This window comes from Pagrus major, chromosome 1 (genome assembly GCF_040436345.1).
Source record: "Pagrus major chromosome 1, Pma_NU_1.0".
Classification (NCBI taxonomy): Eukaryota; Metazoa; Chordata; class Actinopteri; order Spariformes; family Sparidae; genus Pagrus; species Pagrus major.
Window position 1 is genome coordinate 11,501,667 of NC_133215.1, and position 17,788 is coordinate 11,519,454.

The following is a 17,788-nucleotide window of genomic DNA, read 5'->3' on the forward strand; positions in this document are numbered from 1 at the left end:
TGCGAAGTCAGGTCAGATGACACACGATGACTGACTGAGAAGCCACAACTGACAGCGCAGGGTTTAACCTACATCACTGTTTGTTTCAAAGGACTTGTAGACTAGTGGCTCTTATTTCCTTCTCAGGAAAATGCCCAGACTGCCTCCCCACCCTACCTGCTAGTTAAGTGCATTCTTGACCTCTCAGGTCTGAGACTGTATCTTCTCTTGGTCCTGAAGTCAAGACTGAAAAAGGTTTTATAGATCAAGAGTAAAATTGTATTCGGTTGGATGACAATAATTAAGATCCATCCATGTATTTGTTACCCTGTCTTGTTAACCTATGATAAAAAAATACATACAAGACACTATTATAATAATCCCCATATACTACAATAATTTATAAAAGTGCTTTTCCATACGACAGGTTACCTTTAGCAGTAAGAAAGCTGTGATAAGAAAAGAGTAATAGATCATACTTTACCTGTCAGTGTCTTTTATATTTGAGACAGCGTCTTTAAGGACAGCGTGAGATAAGAGTCTTGCCCTCACACAACATCCTCGGGGTGAGAAATTGAAGCAACATTTCATATCACACGGGTTACAAAAGTGCATCTGCAAATGTGCTTTTCCTTTTGCACAAGATTCAGATACAAACCACAGAATGCAACTGTTTACATGCAGCCCATAGACTGATACTCTACTTTTTCTAATTAGATATAATCTGCAATAACTCCAACAAGGCAATAGATGATTTAAAACAACTTTCTGTATGAATAGTTAAATCCAAAACCACCTCTCTGACAGTGTCAACAAAAGCTAAACACGTGAAGCTTAAAGGTGGAATGTATTTCAGTGCCGTTGTATTGATTCGCATAGGGTTATGCATAGGTGTTAGTTTGTCTTTTCAGTGTTCATTTTTAGCAACATTCTGCCGAGAGGTTTTTTTGTGAGGTAACAGACGAAGTAGTGTGGACACTGGACAGAGACACATTTACAGGTTTCCAACTTACACTGAAAATCTCTACTCCATTGTGGTATTCATCAGCTCTGACAAGCTACCATACTTCTGTTCAAACACAACCATATTGACTATTCATCAGTCAATGAAATGAGAAGAGCCAACAGAAAAGAACCACAGCTGGTTCAGTTTTCTGTTGACTTGATAAAGTCTGCCACAATACGATTTTGATTCAATTCAAGGGCCTGCGATTGATTTGAGACATGTCATCTGTCCATTAAACCCAATCAGCTACAGAAGCAGCTGCCACCACTTTAACTTCTGCTTTTGGCCATGAAAGAAAAAAAAAAGATAAAGAATTGTGAACAGCTAAGTGCAGTAAAGTTAACTTCAAACTGACTCGACTAAAACACATAAAACATGGCTCAACGACAAGAATTTTAACCAAAACTACAAGATTCAAATTCAAAAATTGAATATGGGTCAGGCTCTGTTAAAAAGCCAGCCTTGGGAACAGGTGAACTAGATATGTGATATGGTAATTTTCAAAATGACATTGATGACTTGGTCTTTTCTTACATATAACAGGTTGCTGTTCAGCAGCTCTTCTGAAGTGCTGTTGGAAGAGGCAGTTTGATATTTACTTACAAGCCAACAGCTATAGTTTTTTAGATACCTATGACTGATTATTTAGAGTCAAAATTCCCTCTGTGTATCCCACTGAAAGTGCTTATACCACGAGCAACTATTGAACCCTTCATTTCAATATATGAAGTTATGTGGGACATAATGAGCTCCTCCATCTCTACGACTGAGGCAGTATAAATAAGTGAGGATTACAGAATGTAAGTACAATGATAGGCGGACAGTACTGAGACAGGAATGGCATCTTTTCAGTTCACATGGATCAGTGTGATGAAATACTGTTACTGGCTGTGATTATTGCTGCAAGGCCTTGGAGAGTGAGGGATGAAGGCTATCCTAGACTTTGTTTGTAGAAAGCTTCACATTCCCACACTCCTGACTGTTGCTGTGTAACTGACCCCAGGGCCTTCCTCAAACCATTCTCATATGGACAGTGAGATTTCCTGGCTTTGAAGCTCATATTGACCAAACATGAAGGGGGGTACGACGAATGAGATTGGTTATTAAAGATGTCAATAGGGAGGAGTGTTTCAGGTGTCGTGCATTCTTTGAGACAAGACCGGTCTGAGGAGCTCTACGTTAAAGTTTTTATCATCAAAAACGATTAATAGGACATTTGTAACCTACATTATTAAGTGCTGATAAATGCTTTGTTAATCACAGTTATTTTGCGGAGCTGATAAGATTTTTTTTCTGGAGGCAATCACATAACCCTCTGAATGTTAACCCAGTTATGAAACACAACATGTAATCATGGCTTATTAGGGAAGTGGAAGAAACCGCAACCATCTGAAAGGTCTTTTCGGATTTGTCAACTGTTTTCTCCTGATTTGGACTGTCTAGATTTCTTTGTACTGCATCCCTCTTCACGACTGTAAGCCAGGGGAGGATGTGGACAGATTTTTTAAGGTCATATTCTTGGCATTTTAGTCTTAATTTGCTGAAGACAGAAACACAAGGAAACTTGTAACTAGGACTGCCCCCGAAATGCCAATGATTAGAATTGTCAATGGAGAAGCCCCGAGTCGAATCTCATTTTATTGGATCATTAAGCTTTTTATTTAGCTGCATCACTATACTCGGGGCAACTCAGGATAACAGCATGACAGACTGTAGACTTATAGGGTCTTGTTTTAAAATTGCCTAACTAAAAACCCCCTAATGGAAAAGGAATGAGGCAAATAGAGGACGCCTCTTATTGAAGTCCACAGGTCCTGGTAGACTGCAGTCTCTTTTATTGTTGTTAAGTGCTAATGACTCCATGGTGCACCAGAATTTTATAACTGAACTTTCACTACTTAAAACAACTTTCTGGGTCTTTGAATGTTTGGAAATTCACACAAAAATTTCAAAAAAATGAATGGTCCTGTGCAAGAACATTCCCACCAGCGCACCCCCATTTATGTTTACCTCTAATTATTTCCATACTTTTGCAATGCAAAGTAGAGCCTGACCAATATAATGGTTGGCTGATATTATCGACTGATATAACCAATATGCGCCGATATGGAAACTTTCTTTTTGGAGATTTTGATGCAGAAAAAGATGCTAGGGACAATTTTTACTTAATAAATTCCCAGTGAAGTTTACTGTTTAACTGTGAAGTTAATTGTTAAACCGTGAAATATCCTGCCTTCATTACATATCTTTGTCACAAGTATTTGATAACCACATTGGAGGAATTATTATGCAAAATTACTTCCTAATATCGGTATCAACATCAGCCCCAAAAATCCAGTATGCGTCCGCTCTAATGTAAAGTACTTTATGTGTAAATCGATGGTAACTTTTACGTGACTGACATCCAGTTTTCAGGAGACAAACCAGGACAACTTTGGCAGGATCTGGAGCACAGGGTTATAGAAGGAGCTTTTAATTGAGGTGCAGCACTTGTCTGCTTCAGAGTAAGAAGAAGAAGCCGTTTTAAGTTTTCTACCATACATTGGGAATACCCAAAGTCAATAAGGATGGCAACAACCAGTTGGCTGCTGATCTTTGGTAGCAGCAGGAAGGACTCGGAGGATGAGGGCTGAAGAGAGAAGCTTCTGTGTCGAAGTTGAGTGCTTTAGAAATGATGAGTGCAGTCTGATTTGAATGGGCAGTCTTCCAGGCCTTTTGGGACCCAAAACACTGTTAAGTGGAAAATACTGGGACATTTGGATAATGAGTGATTCATGACATGATTCATGATTTGATGAGCCTGCGCAGTATAGACCGGAGGAAAGGGAAGGGATTGATGGCCCAAATCAGGGCTACTGGTCAAGATGAGTCCGAGGACTTCTTCCTGATTAGTGAGAGTACAAGCCAGTGCTCCTGTGTGGCGTTAAAAGCAGTCAGATTTCCAAGCGGTAAGGAAATGTTTGAGCTGCACAATTTTAATTTGGAGGAGAGATTGACAGTGGGAAGTGTTATTTGAATCATGTGTCACTTTTTCTCAGATGCCTGAGTCATTTTTTTAATGACTTCAGACAATCACAGGCTTGTAGAGGATAGATGGGCAGGTGTAGAGGAGAGAGTACATCTAAAAATGTAGATATGGAGGGATCAGTGGGGAGAAACTGGAAAAGGAGCGGAGGAAGGAGCAAGAGGTAGAGGCAAACTGTGAGGGGACTTGCTCAAAGGTGTTAATAATAAGTGAATGCAGGAGGAAATAAATAAGCACGAAGAGGAGGACCAAAAAGATTAGAAGACTCTCCAAACGTCCAGCCAGTCGTCAGTGGTGTGTGTGTGGGCCGAGAAAGTGAGATCAATGAAAGAGGAAATTAAAGGGCTTTTCTGCGGGGAGGTCCAAGTCACCTTGAAGAGAGAGGGAATCCAGGAAATCTCATGTCCTGCGTTATTGCCCCAAAGTCCTACTTGATGACTTTTTTATAAAACAGACAACAGCATCACAGAGGGCTGAAAGTAGGTCAGATGTTTGGACGTTATAACGCACATGTTAGGGCTTTGATCCTCAAACTCTCAGGCCGCCCGATCGCTGGGTCCAAAATCGCTTCTTTGTTCTCGCTTTCACTACTCCTTTATATAAGAAACACTCAGTAGTTGAGCAGCAAAATTGAGATTTTGGATGCTTGTTAGTCAACATCACTCTGCGTCGTCACTGACCGGTTTAGAGTCGTACTACAATAATGTTTGCGTCTATAAAATTAAAGGGCATTGCATTGTGGGCTTGTTACCATTGATCTACCTTTTTACTTCCATTTTTTTTTAGTTCAAAAGCTCAGATAAAAGGGTTGAGGGTAAATGCAGTGCACTGTGTAGCGTATAGGAACTGATTTTGGATGTAGCATGTATTTTGTAAGCTTCTTGATGGTGTTTGGAACAGCACACATACAACACATGTTCTGATGGCTTACTGTGGTTCAGTATCTGTTGTTTTTACAGGAAGTAATGAGGAGAGATGCAGCACTGAAAGACCGAGTTAAGTTTCGGGTGATTGTTGCAAAAGAGCCTGTAATAGGTTATAAAGTCATTAGTGTTGTTGATGTATTAAATTGCATAAAGATTGTGAATATTTGAAACCCTTTCAATACTTAGTTTTCTGTAGAATTGATGTACCCGTACCAGCTGTGCTTTCTTGCTCTTGCATCTGTGCGACTCTTCTGACTATGGTCAGAAGTAAACAAAAAATAAGGCTGCACAATTAATCATAAATATATTCAAAATCGCAATATATATATGCAATATCCAAAATGCAAAAAGCTTATAAATTTTTTAGTGGAGGTGAACTGTGTGACAGAACTGCATTATAATGAAGTACTGCAGTGCTGGAAAGTTGCCCTGGGCAACTTATTTGTTCTACAGATAAAAGACAACACGTCTGATAAAGACCCCAACAATAGTCACATAATTGTTGTTATAACGGTTTATAGTTAAAATGTCAATTTTGATGCCAAAAATGATCATTTCCACTAATCGTGAATAGTTATCGCAATATCTGTCAAAATAATCCCAATATGATATTAAGAGCATATTGTGCAGCGGTCATAAAATCTAAACTTGTGACAACACCATCAGTTATACACACATTATCCTGCCTTTTTGTTGAATCATATTGTTTCCTTGTAACCTGGTATCAAATGTACCCCTGTGGCCCAGGGTATATACCCACATGAATTTGGAGCATGCTAGCATTAGCTTTTGTACTTCATCTCAACTGAGTTGATTTGAAACGGTGGGAGATATGAATACTTGCAAGGTTAAAATTTAATTGCAGTAACAGTAAATGGTACATATAGTTATGATATACAGTCTCTTGTGTTATCTTTGAAATACTGCGTCATTTAGCAAGAAGGTAAAGTATTTCAGCATCATAAGAGAAATCTAGGTTTAATGTTGGAAAATAATGAGGAGGCTCATGTTGCCAGATAATAATCGGATAATGTTCAGCAGCATGGAACCTGTGTAAACAAAGTGTAATTAAATTCGTGCTATAAGCTGATTTTTGGCCTAAATCTGATTTTATATGAAGTTCCTGATGACAGTAAACGTTGACAGTGTTTTAATATGGCCCTGTTCATTTTGAGACTCCTAACTCAAAATCTGTCTGCCTTCACACCTGCAGATATTAATTTCCCTGTGATAATTTACCTGAAACTTTAATTCACTTGACATGCCCTGCTGTTAAACAGCACTCTCATATTGTATCCTCTTCTCATGCCCACTAAAAAATGAAACTCCATATCTTTAAACTTTGATTTTTTTTTATTGCCTGCTTTTGTCCAATTTCTCCACGTTTATAGTACCGTCATCAATCATGTGACGGTATTTTGTGGTCTGTGCTTATTTAATATGCTTTCTTAATGAGTTTCACTCTCAGGGTTTACTGGAGATTTACAGCAGAGTGTGGGTGCGTTCTGCAGTTGTGACTGGCCTTCTTCTCTGTATCTGTGAGGCACAAGGAGCACGTTAATAATTCAGTGCTGTGCCATGTAGCTCTGGGTTGGTTAATGAACATGAAGAGGAATCTCCCAGGCATACTGCTTTGATGTGGGCTATAGTGTGAACGCTGTGTGACACAGTGCGGGGACAAGAAGAAGTCACAGTCTGGGACAAAAAAGACAATAGTGGATATATCATATCTCAAAAATAATGCTGTGGCAGTCACATATGATCTTGTAGGATCTCAAAGATGACTTACAACACATAGAGGAAAAAGAGGAGGATCTCTCTTCATCCTGTCCTGGGAGAGACATTTTCTTTGGTGCTACAGTGCTGATAAAACACATTTTTAACAGTTCCAGTGTCCTTTCACTCATTATATCTACAGGAGCACAAAAGGGCAGACCTTCCCTAAGCAGCCAGGGTCTTTCCTGTGATTTAAGGTCCAGTGTGTAGGATTTAGCGGCGTCCAGCTGTGAGGTTGCAGATTGTGACCAAATCGATAGCCCTCACCTCACCCTTCCCATGGTGGGCACTAAAAATGGGGAAAAATGCAAAAGACCCTGTCAAGGCCCAGTGTTTGGTTTGTCCATTCTGGGCTACTGTAGAAACATGGCGGACTCCGTCAAGGAGGATCTGCTCCCTCTGTAGATATAAAGGCCTCATTCTGAGGCTGCTACTACACAGCCTTCTTTTGACAGTACTTTAGCCGATTGTCTTGCATACAGATTGACAGCAAACATGTTTTCACCATATCACCATGTCGGTACAAGTAGCTCTCCAGCACACCGAGCCATATTCAGCCTTGGTTTTATTTCCTGTCAGAGACTACATAGGCTCTGGGGCTTTCAGCTCAGACCTTTTCCATCTTGCCTTAACACAATTGCATCTCTTCACTGCCACCCACAGCTCATTGCCTCTCAAATGCCCACCAGTCCTTCTCTGAGACTGCAGCAGAGGTGCAGGATGAAAACCATTTGAAAAGAGGCCTCTCCCAGCAGAGGTCCTGTTGGCATGGAAACGGCTGTCTTTGTGAATGGAGGCTTCTCTTACGCGCCTGGTCAGAGGTTTCCCACTGTCTCATGGTCCAAGAGGACCCTGCCAGACTTTTTTACGAGTTCACCAAACCTGGGTTTATATTGATTTTCTAGTACTTGTTGGGAATCTCTATTGTTGTGTACCTCAGGTTCTTAACCTGTTGATTTTAATAAGATTGTGTGACTGCAGGTATGACGTTTAGTTCCCACATTATGTGAACACAGAGTTCCTTCATCTACTGTTCACACTGAATTACAGGGTCAATGTGGACCTAAAGTTGGAGAAAAAGACTTTCAGGCATTGCTGGACTAATTAGGCAGTCCTTCTTTCTTCTGTAGTTCAACACAATCATTACACACATCTGGCAGAATTTCTCTGAAGGGGGCACATGGCATGATGGGGTTTATTCAGAAAATGTGACATATCTTTAGTGACTTTCGTCCTGTATTTTACTAAATGCTGCGTGAAATTGTATTTCAGCACATCACAATTAGTGCTGTGTCTTCCTAGTTAATTAGTCAAGTAATCTGTGGTTTTCCAGCTAAATTGGCTTTTGCTGAAAAATGGAAGTCACATCTTTAGCATATCTGCTGTTTTCACAAAAAAATATTGTCTTTAATTTCCACCAAAGGGGCTCCGTGGAACTTCTGTGTTATGATGGAAGCCGGTCGTTAGTTTATGTTAGTGGACCCTATTTTCAAACTAATGTTAGCTTCTGTTGCTCTTTGTTAGCAGAGCAGAGAGAGGCACTGAGACGAGGTACTTTGGACTCCTTCACAACGAAATCCCTAATGCTCAACATTATCTGCAACGAGAGAAACAGAGACATCACAACCATAAGATATAGTTCTCGTCTTTTTGAAGTGGGCTAAGGAAAAATACTGTGGTGGCCGGTCCACATATCCCTTGGCCTGAAATGCTCATCCCAGACCAGCATCATCAGTGCAGGTTACCGTTCCACCTGTACCTGGTACGAAGATGCCTAATCTGCATGTTAAAGAAATGATGACCAGATTAGGATTAGGATTACAATTGCTTTCATAAAATACACTTTGCGTCTCCTATCACAATTAACTTGATTATCTAAATACTGTAGTTGCTCTTTATGTCACTTTAAAGTTAAATGTTGAATAGTGACCAATTAGAATTAGCTGCCATTTTATCAGCCCAACAGGGGTCAGCAAGGATATACCCACTAATGACTCAGGAAAATCATGGTTAGTTAAAAAATGGCACACACCTGTTCCAAAAAAGAGTGTATTGTTGGGTTTCTATGCTGCCAGCCAGGCTGTTTATCTAAATTTGTACACGATTAGATGTCTTGAATGGAAACCAGAAAGTCGATGTACTCTGTGGACCAGAACAGAGCACCACTGACCTAATTCTTCACTTCCACATTTGGTTTAATCGACAAAGAAGCCAAGGTCACTGCAGAATCCCGTCCTTGTCTTCTCCCTGCCTCACAGGTGTCTAGTCTACAGTTGGCTCACTCATCATTGGTTGTCCTTCATACTTTTTCCAAATTCTGAGACCAGAAATGCTGATTAAAAGTGTGAGTGCGCTGTTTGAATTGAGAAAATAATAATCCAATCCGACCTGACCAATTGTAAAACGTTGTAGTTGGTCTGTTTTGAGGTTTCTGTACATTTGACGAACTGAAAATGAGGTAACTTTTTCTCTGTACAGCTTGCCAACATAGATACTGCCTAGAAAATTGAAGTTATGCAGATCACAGTTCTCTGGCTCACACGCTCTTTCCTCTGGATGAATTATTTACTGTTTACCAAAATTAAAGTAGGTTGGGTCACGCATACTCTAACTCAAAAATGCATCTGAGTCGATCATAGCTATAAGTAGACACGAATGCACACAAAATGCATGGATGTAGACACCTTAGATGCCAGATACGGACATTCATTTTAAGTTGTTTATTCCATCAATCATATTTCACCCTGTTCCTCTTCAGATCAAAGCTGAATAAGGGGTTATTTTGGTGTGTTAAAGAATTAAAAGCTCTACAGGAATGTATTGCTTTGTCATAGTGGGATATCCTCCCTCAGACTTGACCCGGGTGGCTTTCCGCTGGGAGATGCAGGCAGCTGGCAGCTCAGTAAAAGTGCCTTTAAGTCTATTAGAGAGGATAATCCTTGAGGGGAGAGTTCAGTAAACAGAAGGAGGAGGCAAACCAGTCTGTCAATTCACTTTCCTCCTCACTTTTGCCATGTGATTGTATCTCCTGTACAATCCCTCCCTATTCCTACTTCCTCCAACACATGGCCACCATATGCTTTCTTCATCACTCCCCGAGAGACAGCCTCCCTAAACAAGACATTAAAAGTAAAGAAAAAACAAAAACGTACGCTCGTGGCGTGACCTCAGACTCTTTAACACTGCTCCAAACAAACGATCTCAGAGGTGCATATTTTCACATTACGAAACAAATGTTAACAGGCATGTTTTGTTTATTTCTCTGCTGCGTCTGTATCATTTGTAACCCACAGTTTTCTCACCTTTGTTGCTTTCTCTTCATTTTCTCTAGCCTCCCACCTTCCACCTTCACTGCCCCTGGCTCAGTCGGTGGCTCAGCATCACTTCAAAGAGGAAGGTCTGCGGAGCTGCAGATAACACTCTGTTCCCCCAAGCACCAGCAGGCTTTTCCAGAGCCCCTACGCAGTCCCTCGACTGACAGGTTTGGCCCCTTCTGCGTCTTGTAGGAAACTGTCTCTGCTGCTGCTTTGCTGATGTTACTACTGTTTTTTTTATTTTTTACTCCAGTACATCTCGCTGCAATTTCTATTGTTCTGGTGAGCCCCAGGCTTAAATGTACATTTGAATTGCGTTGTCGCCTCGCAGCATTTGTTTTTACTCTTGGCACTTGAAAAGATGAAAGGAATTTGTAACTTGTTGGTATTTTCTTAGTGGGATTATTCTGACTTTTTGCACAGGAGTCTTTTCTGTTCGAACTTTTTAACATGCAGTTCTTTTAACTTTATGACGTAATGTAACTAGAACCAATTGTTCTGTTCAGACAGAGCGAACCAGCTCACAGTATGCAGTGATGATTTTGGCATCCAATTTCTGGCAAGAAAACACACTTATTATCCATTAGAATCGATATAAATTAAATATTATATATGATACATGTGATCTGATTCCTTTGTTAAATGGTGACATATGCATCACATGCTTGCCAAACCTTTTGAGTTTCCTCCCTGCTGTGCTCCTGGAGGTCCAGTTTCCCTGTTTTTTATTTTTCCCCCCACATGATGAAATATCTTATCACACTTGTTCTTTGTGATTATGTTTTTAAAATTTCATATCTATTCCTCATATTTATCGGTTGTGTCTAAACAGATAGCGAATCAGGTAGGAGAGAAACCCCTCCCTGCAGATCATTACACAATACAGTGATCCTTTTAACTTCATTGTCGCAGGAAAGGGATGCTCTGTGTATCCAGGAACACACAAAAAGCTTTACGCCATAACTTCATGAGCTAATCATAAAGCTGAGGTCTGTTTGTGATTAGAAAAGGAGGAGCAGCCTATCCTATCATGGGTCCTGCGCCCTTCCAGTGTTAGAGATTCAGCATAAGTCACGACTTTGTGCAAATGCATTTCTGAAATATTTAAAGATCATAACTTGTTTTAAAGCAATTTTGTATTTTATTGTCTCACGCTTTTGCCCTTCTAAAGCTACAGTTGTAGTGTGAATTGTTGGCTGCAGAATAATTCAGTTTGATTCATTACAGGTGGTTGGCAGCCGTATCAGCACTAAATAAATTTAAAATGAGTTTCACACTTCTCTATTACAAGCTGAAAGAGAAGTTAAAGTACTTTAAAGTTTAAAGAAAAATGACAAACATTATGTTGAAGTTTATTTGCTTATATTAATGCTGTGATATAAATGTTTCTATCCTGTTATGGCTGGTTCTGATTGGTGGATTTGGACATAATCTTAGACTAAACCATGACAAATGTCGTGAACAACGTATGGCAGCTTTATGTTCGAGTACTTCCAAGTACTTTGCTAATGCTCACAGTCATGGCATCTGTTGGCTTATCTGTGTTTCCATGGTAGCAGCACCTTGCAGCTCAGGTTTCTCATGATTTCCTTGGGGATGACACACCTCTTACTCTGCTCTCTTAGAACATCTTTGTCCACCTGTGGATTTCTGTGACACATACTCTGTCTCTAGTGACAAAAAAGGGACTATTATACAAGCCTTCCATGTCATCATGAGCCAGATAAATCCTACCGAATGTACCATTTGATATTTAATTACCACCTGATATCATGTAAAATGATAAAAGGAAAATGAATTTATATAGATTAATATATCAGTCACCTTCGACATATGCACATCTTTATTTTTATTCTCTGACACATGTTGCTGTATGCCCCTCTCAGTTTCAGTAAATGTATTTATCACCGTGAAATCATAACTTGGAATAATGTGACTAATACGTCTTTTAGACCTGATTTTTATCTTGCTAAATTAGATATTTGTATGTTGATTATGTGTCATTATTGGTCATTATTTGTAGCTATTGGAAACCAGTTTACAATAAACTCTTACACCTTTGCTTTCAGTTAGATGTACGGGGAAATTTACCAAAGATCACATCCATAAATTCACGCAAATGATCATTGCTCGTCTCTCCAGTTAGTTGGAACTCTTATGCCGCATCATATTTGCAGACTGAAGGTGGATGTGATGCAAATTAGGCACAAGACAAATAATGTAGTCAAATTTCGTGATACCAAAATAAGCAAACAAAACACGACCTACTGTACTTTATAAATTGCAACATGAGATAAACAAATTTAGGGGCCGTATTGACCTGATACGTCCTGTTGATAGTGTGTGTTTGTTCAGCTGTAGCTGTTGCACATGCTTTACTGGCGGTTTGAGTTTTATTCAGTCCACTGCAATCACCTCTTCAGTGTGTTACACTAATTAAACTAAGTGGTGAAAATGCGTTGACAACCTTAAATGTCAAATTATTTATAGTGCACCATCGATGCAAAGTCAGTAACACAATTGAATTCGTCGTCATTGTCGTCATCACCATGCATCTACCGTGATCACCATCACCACTACCATCACTATTGGTTATAAAACTAAAAATGTCACAACTGATAGTGACAACAATCCAACAGAGATAACTATTTGACCTTTGCAGAGCCAGTAGTGTCTCAAACTTGAAATGGAAACATAAATGGGTGAGAGCAATGTTTGCAAGAGCTTGAAATTATTCTTTCTTTGTACTTAAAACATTTATCCATCCTGCTAACATGTATGATGTTACGCTTTTATCAAGTCTGCCTCTCATTAGTTTCTGTTTTGTCTTCGCATGTCCGCCAGTTAGGTTTTTTTTTTAGAGACTCACAGCTGCAAATTGTGTCATGATTGTGATGCTCAGGTCTCTGCAGTGAATTCTCCTGGAATTGGAAGGAGAAGCTTTTGAGAAGGTGCGGTCAGAGAGGAAATGAGGCTACATTCCTGCAGTGATTTATGAAGTGTCTTTCATTCTCTCTGTACTGCTTGCTAGTTCGCAGCTGCTCCAGACAGTTCCCTGAATTTAGTAGAGCTGGACTCATCTCAGCGTAGATATTGAAAGGAAGGTATGAGTTGATACTGTATGGGAAGCTAAGATTAGTGGAGAGTCACCTGTGGCTCTTGACTTTTTCGTGTATAAAAATTCCTTTCCTATCTGCTTGTCACTAATACATTATCCCTGCATAGTTTTATACAAAGTTTGCAATGTTTCCCCCTCCTTGTCATCGCAATTTTGAGACTGTGTTTTCTTTTATTCACCAATGAAATATCCTGAACTAGGCCCTCATGTGGTCCACAGAACTAAATGCTCACAAACTACTGAATGAGTCACGTCTTAAAAGCGGGTCCAATGTGACTAGACAAGGCCTGTTTTATCATAAATCTTTAAGAGACACTAACACTGCTGTGTGAGAACATGTCAACCAGATGGGGCTCGAAGTTCACACCTCAAGCAGGAATTAAAGACTAGGTTTTGACTAGGTTGGAATAACAGTATAATACTCTACAATATACAATATGTTAACATTACGACAGGCTTAACAGGCTGCTCATCCTCATCTCTTTCTACATTTCATAGTGCATTTACCAGTTAAGATACTTAGCACTTGTCTGTTTTTTTTTTTTTTTTTTTTCAAAGTCGACAAATTCTGGGTGAGAGCAATGATTTCGTTCACAGAAGACTGTTGCATAACCCAGTGTTTCTCTCATATTCTGACCGGAGTTACTCAAACTGAACCGAGGCCAGGAAACAAGGCAGTTGCATTCCTCCATGTGGACTCATTTTATTTGGCACATCCAGACACAGCTGACCCAGACTGAAGTTGCATGCAGCCGTAACCTCTGTGCTTGCCTCATTCGAAGGCCTCTTGGAAACAATCAGAACTTTTCCTAGAAAGCTCCTAGTTATCCCCCCTGATGTTGGAGTTTAAAGGTGGCTTATTTTGTTTTCAGAACACAGGAGTTGGCTGACATGTAGCTTCGAAAGTGGGTGAAACAGAAGCGACAGACCTCAGTATCCAAATCAAGGAGAGGTTTTTAGAGACTGAAGTCACTAGTATAGCCCCTTATATCACAAATAAGTGTATATTACTCTGAGCTGTTCATTTTGGAAGCATTTTGGCATTATTAGATAGTGAATATATACAGACAGTAAACATGAGATGTGGAAAGAGTGAAGGGTATGACATGATCAAAAGTCCCCACCTGAAATTTACCAGTGGATGTTACGTCCACATGGCACTCATCCCAAAAACCAGGCCCCTGATTTTGATTAATTAGTTTTTAAACTTTCCATAATCCGACAGTAGACCAGTGGACTGCTTTTCAAAACCTGGTGCCTACATTACCCACAATGCAACTTCTCAACTTAGTGACATCACTGAAGGCAACTTCATGCAGCTTTCTCTGAAGCCACCAAAGGCTCTAAACAACTTTTATGACATATGCAGTGTTACTCCCCAAGACCAGTAAACACACTTAATGTGTAAAATTGGTAGTGTTATTATTATATTAGTCATTAGTTATGTCTCTTTGTAGGCACAAAAATACACTTATTTCTTAAAAAAAATGGAATACATGCTGTTTAAGCAGAGAGAATTTACAAGAATCAAACAACTTCTACATCCAAGGTTAAAAACGTGGATTGTTTATTCCCCATACTTTTGTATATGATGTTTCTTTTTCGATTGTAAAAACTATTAAACAAAACAAAAAAGTCCATTGTTTTAACACACATAAATTCCATCACAGGTTAGACATAGGTAATGTAAATGTCCCTCGGCAAAGTAGTTGAATGGGCCCGTTTTAATGGCTATGTATCACTTCAGTTAAAGATGATCAAAATCTGTTCCTTTCTTTTCTCAGCTTCAGTGTTTTTGGTCCAACTCAGCCTGAAAGTGTAGCAGTGCTGCTTCCTAGTTAAACTTTTATCCATATATGAATAATTTAAGATTATCAACGCTACAGTTTTAAATCAGGAGCTTGAATATTTGGCTCAAGTACCATAGCTTTTGAAAAATAAGATGAACTGAATTTAGAAGGCTACACATGTTCTTTGAGCGTGTGAAAATGCATATTTAGATGTCAGATTTTGTACCAGCCCAATAACATGTCAGTTAGATATTCATCTCTCCCTGCAGAACACACAAGCAGAAAGAAGTCTAACCTCTCTGTGACCACATCTGGCAACCTCCACTAGTTGCTTCATGCGGCACCGTTACACAATGAGCAAAGTATCTCTTTGCAACTCAAATTATTCACCTCATTGCAAACAAAGCCTATGTAAGAGTTCCTGAATTGTGAGACTTCCAGTTTGTCGACCATCTTTCTCTCTCACGATTATCAAATGGCAAACAGCTGGATAGCCTGTCTGGGCATCTGCTCATTTCCCAGAAGTCTAAGTCCATATCCAGTTTTGTTTACGTCAACTCAGAAATCCTATTCTCTCTACACAAGCCAGCTCCTTGGCGCTGCTGGGGAGCCTAGTGGGCCTAATTACGTTTGTAGGCAGCTGCTCAAAACCAGCAGCTCAAATTCTCATATAAGAACACCTTTATCTGTGTTTTGACCTGATTCTGAGCAAATTGTACCCTTGGGTACAGAAAAAAGCAATTCACTATTGGACGATTAGAGCAGTGTTTATTTAGGTTTGAGAATTTCAACGGATGAACATATGGATTGGGTTACAAGGATCACAGGGACTCTGAGGCAGGTTTCTAGTAGCTCTTCTGGTAGAGACCAACTCTTTCATGCTGATATCCAGAGGTGACTGGTGTTTCAAGCTTAAAGCTGAACTACTGAAATGTCATTTAATTTTGCTAAAGAAAATATCATTTATATCCTTTTTTTCAATAGCCTCCTATTTGGCCAAAATCAGCAAAAAGTCTAAATGTAAGTTTTATTTACTTTTCTTTTACTTTTTTGAAAGCACCTGCTACTTTGATGTTATGAGGGAGAGTGAACTTTAGGTGTCCCTCTTACTATTTCGATTTAGTAATTTGATTGGAGCACTGCCTGCACTGTGCAGTTAACCGGCTAAAGGACCCCAGCGTTGCTTGTCCTATCTGTGATTCAAGCACTCCCTAAATTACTCAAGAGACTCTGAACATTGCTCTTTGTTATGATTTCAACAACTGGATACGATATGACGAGGTTACAGGACTAATGGTTGCCTAACCGAAAAAAAATCATGATATCCACACATTTTTTCCAAATGATCCCTCAAATCTGGTTATCAAATGCTTGTGACAAAGATAGATAATGGAGGCAGGCAGAGGCAGGATATTTTACCGTTTAACAATAAACGTTATCTTTGCCAGGGCACAAGCACCAAAAAATCTGTCAGGTGCGACCAAATATTTTCATTGCAAAAATGAAAATTGCATTTCGTTGCAACAGTGCTGTAGATTTTTTTTTAAACAATTGAGATTATCCCGATTTCCGGTTGCATGTCATTTTAAAAGAAGAAAAAATTTATTTCTACCTTGTTTCCTTTTAATTTACATAATGTGTTAAGAAGTCAAGTAAGATTGCATTATTGGGTGCCCCTGAATTTTGTGCTGGTGCACCTAAATGGAAAGATCTGTGTGCACTGAATAGGCAAACTTCACTTTAATAATTAGTAAAATCACCCTTAGCATCTTTTCTGCATTATAATCTCTCTTTAAATAAATGTTAACTAGCTCAACACCCACCCACTCTGTAACACTAGTGTACAACCACAAATGGACTGTGTGTCTCTGTTGTTCCAACATCTCCAACAGAGTGATACGTCTCCCCTCCACCTTCATCCTTTCAGTTAAACTTACATTCATATTTTATCAATAATTGAAACTTCTAAATGTAATTATAGCTTTGAATCGGGAGCTCCAGGTCAATATTTGGATGAAGAAGTGTGTGAAGATTAAAGTGATTCAGATTAGGTGGACTGATAATTCAATGTGACAGATACATATCTTATCAACATTTATGTTAATTTAAGTTTGTACTCGGAATTGGTAGGTATCCAAGTACAAGGGCCAAAAACTTGATCAGGGCAGTGGTGTAGGGATACGTAATACATCAAGTGCAGAGAGTCAAATTTCAGTTTGATTTTACATTCATTAGGATGCACCATCATGTTAATGCTGTTAGCAGTGCACTGGTTTGCCAACAGCTGCCCCTGCTTCACTTCCCATCAGACAAGACCGAGGAAGAACTGACGCATCTGTGGCGGTGACTCACTGTTGCACGCTGATGCAGGTGTTGTGCCAGGTCGTTCAATTGTTCTGTTGTAGTTTTTTCTGGCAAACCCATTAAAGAACTGACGTGTTCTGTCTAGCTTTGGGAGAATAACCGGTGAAATCCCAGCATCCTTATCTCACCGCTCTGGCCCCACTGCTTTCTCCTCTCATATGCCAGACGGCCCCATGGCCTGTTAACTCTTCGATGACCTCTGAGATCGCTGTACTGACAGCTCTTTTTCTCTCTTTGTCTACAGAAAGAATCAACCCTTAGAGTGGGACCTGGAGTGGAGAAGACCAATTGTGGCCTGAACAAAGACAGACAGAGAGAACTGTAAGTAAAGACTGCAACCTGTGAACTTCTCAGGGGTCAGCAAGTTTTTGTGTGTATGTAACTGTGCTCAATGCAGTGCTTATCGCATAGGATTACACACAGGAATAGTGAGGTTTGTGGTTGTTTGGAATGGTTGAGAGTACACATGTGGCTTTTGTAGATGACAAAG

At 39.6% G+C, this 17,788-nt stretch overlaps 1 protein-coding gene across 1 annotated transcript in view; it reads left to right on the top strand.

The window, feature by feature from the left end:
* fbxw7 (F-box and WD repeat domain containing 7) overlaps positions 1-17,788 on the top strand; it is a 124,412-nt gene that overhangs the window by 2,043 nt on the left and 104,581 nt on the right. Inside the window, exons 2-3 of the mRNA XM_073465015.1 lie at positions 10,044-10,193; positions 17,543-17,619. The gene's annotated coding sequence lies outside the window, so the exon portion shown is untranslated. The remainder of the gene's footprint in view (positions 1-10,043; positions 10,194-17,542; positions 17,620-17,788) is intronic.